This window comes from Lactuca saligna, chromosome 4 (assembly GCF_052625555.1).
Source record: "Lactuca saligna cultivar CGN05327 chromosome 4, ASM5262555v1, whole genome shotgun sequence".
Taxonomy (NCBI): Eukaryota; Viridiplantae; Streptophyta; class Magnoliopsida; order Asterales; family Asteraceae; genus Lactuca; species Lactuca saligna.
In genome coordinates, this window is record NC_136420.1 from 15,492,908 (window position 1) to 15,500,154 (window position 7,247).

General features: G+C 32.3%; 1 long non-coding RNA gene across 1 annotated transcript; it reads left to right on the forward strand.

The window, feature by feature from the left end:
* Positions 1-4,063: 4,063 nt before the first annotated feature.
* Positions 4,064-4,994, forward strand: LOC145038317 (uncharacterized). Its single transcript, XR_013679314.1, has 4 exons — positions 4,064-4,117; positions 4,182-4,275; positions 4,478-4,519; positions 4,661-4,994. It is a non-coding gene; the product is annotated as an uncharacterized LOC145038317 (long non-coding RNA).
* The last annotated feature ends 2,253 nt before the right edge of the window (positions 4,995-7,247 follow it).

Below are 7,247 nucleotides of genomic sequence, written 5' to 3' on the forward strand. Positions count from 1 at the left end.
CTTGACTTGCTCATGAATCTTCCGCATTTCCTTGGCTAGAGTTGATGCCTCAAAGTGAACTTCACTACCCTTAGGCAGTTGTATCAGATCAATAGGGGTGAGAGGATTCACTCCATAATTCACTTCAAATGGTGAACATCAAATGGAATAAGTTGGAGATTGGTTATAAGAAAACTCAACAAAAGAAATTCAAATGGTGAACATAAAATGGAATAAGTTGGAGATTGGTTATAAGAAAACTCAACAAAAGAAATTTTAACATCCTAATCTTTCAAGGACTTTCCCACCATACTTCTTAGCACAGTTGTAAGTGTTAGATTGGTTACTTCTGTTTGTTCATCCGTTTGCGGATGATAGGTAGTGTTAAATAATAACTTTGTGCCTAATAACTTCCATAAAGATTTCTAGAAGTAGCTGAAGAATTTAACATCTTTGTTAGAAACTACGGTTTTAGGGACTCCTTGAAGACGTATAATCTCTTTAAAGAATAGATCAACAACATGAATGACATCATCTATTTTGAGACACATAACAAAGTGCATCATTTTGGAGAAACAATCCACCACAACCATGATAACATATTTCTCATGTTGCCTATGAGGAAATGCCACCATGAAATCCATAGAAATATCTTCCCATGGTTGGGAAGGAATAAGTAATCGAGTATACAAGACTTGATGAAACTTGTTTTTAGCTTGATGACATGTTGCACATCTAACAATAAGAGTGGTAACATCACTTTCCATATGTGGCCAATAGAAATGTTCTTGTAATCTATGCTATCAATAGCACGTTATAGCGGTGCTATAGCGTTTTGCGGTGGTACCGAAACACTATTTTAAAATAGCGTTAGTGCTATTAACCACTATTTACCATTAACCCCATCAACGATATAGTAACGTTACACCTGCTTTTACAATTTCGTACACATTTGGCTACTTTGACAAAGAAAAAAACCGATTGTAGGCTATTTCAATAATAAATCTTTAATTTTTTAATTACTCTACTATACTTTTTGTTTTAATAAGTCCAAATAATAAATCTAATTAATTACAAACTACAAAGCAACGAATGACAATTTCTCTTTCTCGTCTGTTTCGGTACTTAGAAACCACGAACGACTTGAGCTGCAATGACACTCATACTTTTTAGTTTCCATATTACTATATTAGAATATTATATATGGTTTATGTTATGTTTTTATGACTTTTTACTATATTAAGTCTATATAGTATTAATAATCTAATATATAAATTTAATATAAATATAATATAAATTATACATAATATTAAAAGTCACTATATCATTGTTATGCAAACACGATAACCATGATATCAAATAGTGGTCTGTGACCGCTATTGAAATTTCGATCGCAATAACTGCTTAGCTTGTAATACACCAAGGGATTTGTTGATGCCAAAATGACCAGCTAATCCTCCTTTGCGAGCCTATCTAATTAGCAACTCCATTATGGTTCCTTTAGAAATGCAAAGTTCTTGTTCTTGAAAAGAAACTCGTCTTGGATGAAATAAGAACCACAAGCTCGATCTTTGTACTCTTGAATAACTTTAGAAAAATCTAGATCATTTAAGTACAATTCTTTAATGAAAGAAAAGCCTAATACCTAAGAACATTAAGCATGGTATATCTCCTCAAGAGAGAATCTGTAACAATGTTATAACTTCTTGTTTCATACTTAGAAACAAAGTTAAATGATTGGAGAAATTCTACCCATTTTGCATGTCTTAGGTTCAACTTGTTTGGCCATTGATATGCTTGAAATTTTGATGATCAGAATGTAAAACAAATTGTTTATGCCTCAAGTAATGATTCCAATGATCTAGAACATGCACAATAACAAAAAACTCTTTGTCATACGTACAATAGTTCTTTGTTTCATTCAATTTCTCACTGAAATAAGTTATAAAACGTTTATTTTGTACCAAAACAACCTTTATATCGACTCTGCTTGCATCACATTCAACCTCAAACAATTGGTTGAAATCTGGAAGGGTCACGACAAGCGACATGCACAAACATTCTTTGACTTTCTCGAATGATTCCGGACAGATCGAGTCCATTCAAAAGAGCCTTGTTTGATACACTCCGTGAGGGGTGCAACACTAGTGCTGAAATTCTTGACAAACCTCGTGTAAAATGAAGCAATGCCATGGAGGCTCTTTATCTCTATTGGACTCGTGAGTACTTATTGTTGCCGCCTTTGATTCATCCACCGTAATTCCATTATTAAATACAACATAACCGAGAAAGGTCACTTTTGGAGAAAATAATTCATAATTCTCCAACTTCCATAAAGTTTCTGACTTATCACTTCAAATACTCTTCTTAAATGTTAAGTGTGCTCTTCTACACCTTCGTTGTACACAAGTATACCATCAAAGTATACAACAACGAAATCACCAAAAAAAGGTCTAAGAACCCCATTCATCAACCGTATAAAAGTACAATGAACATTGGAAAGTCCAAATGGCATTACCAAGCATTCGAACAAACTAACTTTTGTTTTAAATACGGTTTTCCATTCATCTCCTTCACACATTCGGATCTAGTGATATCCATTCCAAAGATCATTGTTCGAGAACAAATTGGCGCCATGAAGTTCGTCCAGCATATCATCCAATCTTGGAATATGATAGCGATATTTGACCGTGATATTATTGATGGCTCTACTGTCAACGCACATTCTCATATTCCCATCTTTTTTTGGAAACAACAAACCTACAATAGAACAAGGACGCATACTTTCACGCGATAAACACTGGCAATGAGCTATTGGACTTGAAGTTGTAGTTCTCGAGTCTTTTCGGGATTACATGGGTAGGCTGGTAATTGGTTTGTTAGGAAGCGATGACATTAGGATTAGATCGATATGATGTTTATAAGTGGAGGTAACTATGGAGGTAAATTTGAAGGGAAAACATCTTTAAACTCCTCTAGAAGCGGACGAATAGTCGCAGGCAAAGGAACATCGGCGAACTTGTTTTCAAGTGGCAATAACACGTAGAAACGTTTATCTTTTCAAATAGCTCCCTCCATTCGTGCTTTAGTGATAAATAGATTTTTCTCCACTTGAGTAACCAGCCCCAGTTGTTTCAACTTTCTTTTGCAGTAAGACAAATGGTAGTGGTTTGAGGATTACCTTCTTGTTATTAATCACAAAAGAGTAGGTGTTTTGATGACCATAGTGCCAAACTTTTCTATCATATTGCCAAGGTCTTCCAAGCAACATATGGTCAAGTTTGGGACTTGAATATCATAATTAAGGGTGGTTTTGGGCTAATTGTTTGTTACCCTAGTTTTGTCAAATGTTATAATATTGAGGTTGCAATCTAATCTTGGAATCTATATGTTACCGCTATATATGGTTTAGTTTGGGACTTATCCTTCCTTGGCATCAGAAAAACTGAATAGTCGATTGTTTCAAGAGTTTAATTTTGGGCTAATTGCAGAAAAATATAAGCAACTTTGGTAACAAACTTCCAGTTTACTGTACTTTGGGTGATTGTTGAAAAAGGTTTCTTTAGAATACCCAAATCTCGATTAGCTAGGTCTTTGGTTTCATGTGTAATGTAATCCAATCTGATTGATATCCGTATCTGGCTATCTGCAATACCAATATTCCAAAAGATCAAGATGACATATCATGAGCCTACCAATCTCCGTGTTATCTGCATGCATAGACAAAGAAAAGTATGCATTCATGTTATCATTAGTCAATAGTAAAGTAGATGTTGATTTGGCAACGACGTTATCTGGCAACAACTGATCATCAAAATAGAAAACTGGAAGTTGGTTACCTTTCTATATATATGCAATTTGCCTTTTTTTCTTCTTTTTTTCTTTTTTAAAGTGGCAAATGGACTTAAATGGTTGGTTATGGTCTGACTAGCTATTGTTCAGTGTGGACGCTATCGTTTCCAGGTATCATAAAAGCTGCCCTCAGGCAGAAGAGAGACCCACCCAAGATACGGCAAGTAATTTGTGTTGTATATATAACTTTGTGTTCAACCCTGATCATAACACTAAAATTTTTCATTACACAGGGAATTAACACCAGATTCAAAACATGCAACGAGCTTCTAGAGTCAGTAAAAAGGTATACGTATCATGCTTGCACTATATATATGTCTATTATGGAAGTTAATACCAGAGCTTGACAGAGTTGATGAACAAGGGAATGATGTCACTGTGAGTGACATGATAGAGTTAGAGAAGGAACTTAATGCTGCTCTTATGCATACACGTTCTAGAAAGGTAGGTGTGATCTTAGCATTTGTTTTTTGTTTTCTTTTGTTGTTCTATGTATGAATACGATGCTCTGTTCTCTGCTCTCTTTATATTGGAAATTAAGTTACGAAAACAGAATTGATCTTTGAATAACAAGTTATAAAATTGGTTATGTATCTTAGTTATCGAGTCTCCGTAGATTGACACTAACTAAGCTTTGTTTGCACAGACACAGTTAATGATGGAGCGCATATCAAGCCTTCATGAACAGGTATATATTCATGTAACAATTTAACCCTGATACCTGTTACAAGTTCATGTATTATATTGTTTTCACCTCATCACACTAAGCTTTACTTAACTACTTTTGTTGGTATCTAACATTTATATTCTTGGAGTTAGTGTTGCGCAGGAAAAGAAATTAAGCGACGAGAATAAAGAACTGAATCGGCAGTTGGCGTCTTCTAGGAAGGGAAAGCACAACTATCATAAGCAAGCCCTAAGAGAGAGAGCTTAACCATGAAGAAATCTCCCTAACCTCCACGGCCACATTTTTTAATTATATTGGTCACCGGCTATTATAAAGAAGTTTTCTTGGAGAATGGGTATTCGACCTAATCCATAAAAGAACAATTACACTTATCATAACAATGGTATTTTTCACTACGTGAAAAATGAAGATTTTTATAAATGGCATCACATAGTCTATATATTACTAGCTCCATGTGTCGATAATTTGCATTATCAGTAGAGGTAATGTGTGTTGTTTGTTGTTTGTGTTCAACGTTTTAGATAGGTTTTAGAATATCATTAAGAGCAATTAAATATCTTCTTACATTTTGTTCTTACAAATCCTCCTACCTAATTTATTAGTGATATTCGTAACATTTAATGTTCATTTAATGATATTTTAGTATATTAATATGACAGATGCCATCATTTTATTGGGTAAGAAGCTTTGTAGGAACAAAATTAATATATATATATATATATATATATATATATATATATATATATATATATATATATATATATATATATAACAAAAAGTTATATCTCATGTCTATAGATTTATAGATATATTATCCTATTAGAGTATCTAATTTAAAATGTATTTTCTCAATCGAATCAGAATAAATTATACCGTCAAAAATGTTTTATAATATTTCTATTTATATTAGTAGGAAATAAAATATAATAATACCGTACCATTAACTAAGCAAATTATTTTAAGTTTTTCTTAATAGAATTACATTAGAGACTTAATGAGTAATTTTAAAGAAATTGAGTAATTAAATCACAATGTAAGATGTATTTGAAGAAAATAACCAAAAAAAATGTTTTTAATGTAGAATGAGACTGAAAAAAAAAGATAAAAAAGTACATTTCAGACTATTATTTAGGATTCCAAACAATTTTTTTTTTGGATATTGGAAAAAAAAAGACTCTAGAATTTCAAAAACAAATCCAAATTCCAATTAATAATTCTGGAATTTAAAAAAAATATATTTTTATCAAAATGTAACAAAAAGTTAAATAAACACAATAAATTGGAAATATATATGATAATATAACTTAAAATCAGATATTTGATTGAAAAACGTTATATTAAACATTTCAAAATGAACATTTTAGGGAATAGGACTTGTTAAGATAATTAACTTTTCGGGTTGTTCACATATAGGTAACTATTTTTTTTTTGTACACATCTAGGTAACAAACTTTTTGGAACTGTTTACATATGACCATTATGACCTGCTGTAGCAGGTTACATCCAGTTACAGCAGGTCATAATGGTTATATGTGAACAGTTTCATCAAGTTCGTTACCTACATGTGTACAAAAAAAATAGTTACCTAAATATGAACAAAACCAAAAGTAAGAGTAAATTACATGAATGATCCATATGGTTTGGGGGAATATGTACATTTGGTCCCTAACTTATTTTTTTTACTCGGATGGTCTCTACTGTTTATTTTTGTTACGTGCTTAGTCACTGTGTTACCTAAAAAGACTATTATGCCCTTATTAATTAATTTTTTTAATTAATTTTCTTATTTATGTTTTTTTAATATGTTTAAAAAAATTTATAGACCCCACATATCTGTATCTTCTCACCGTAAACCTGAAACCACATTTGAGAAATTTAATTTGGGTCCCACCGATCACCATCCCATCTCGCATCTTCTTCAACCTCTATTTTCTTTCAATCTTTAGTGACATGGAAGTCTTCACCATCCTTTTTTTTGTCCTTCAACTCTAGCGAACAAACACCATAACTCACTGTCTCTTCACTTTATTGGGTTGTGGTGTTGGTTCGTTAGAGTTGAAGGACCGAAAAAGAATAGATGGTGAAGACTTCGTTGTCATTAAAGATGAAAAAGAAATAGAAGTTAAAGATGATGAAAGATGGGATGGTGAGGAAATACAAATATGTGAGGTCTATTAGTTTTTTTAAACATATAAAAATACATAAATAAAAAAATTAATTAAAAAAAATTAAATTAATAAGGACACACTAATCCAACAATGATTCATCAGTTTCAACTTGTTATAGTTGCTATAGTAGGCTTATATGGTCGTGCTACGTGTTTTGGTTCCACTTAGGGTATCGATTTGGCTGATAATACTATAAATTGATAAGGATTTTAAATGAAACAAATTGGATGCAATAAAAGATTTTATTTATCTTAATTTGATTTTGTTTTTGATGCTTAATTGTGGATATACGACTGATAAGAAATGGAGATATGGTTATTTTATATCGATATTTGGTAATTATTATTTTTTTGAGAAAATTCGAAGTCGTTGTACTGATGCACTAAGTCGTAAGGAAAGAAAAGAACCACCTAAGATTCGAATGATGAAGATTAGGGTAACCACCAGCTTACTAGGTGATTTGAGAAAGAGTCAGGAGGAGACGTCGAAGGAAGAGAAGTGGAAAAGTGAAGGAGTGGTGGGAGTAATACAATCATTGGAAAAGGATAGTCGTGGCTTGA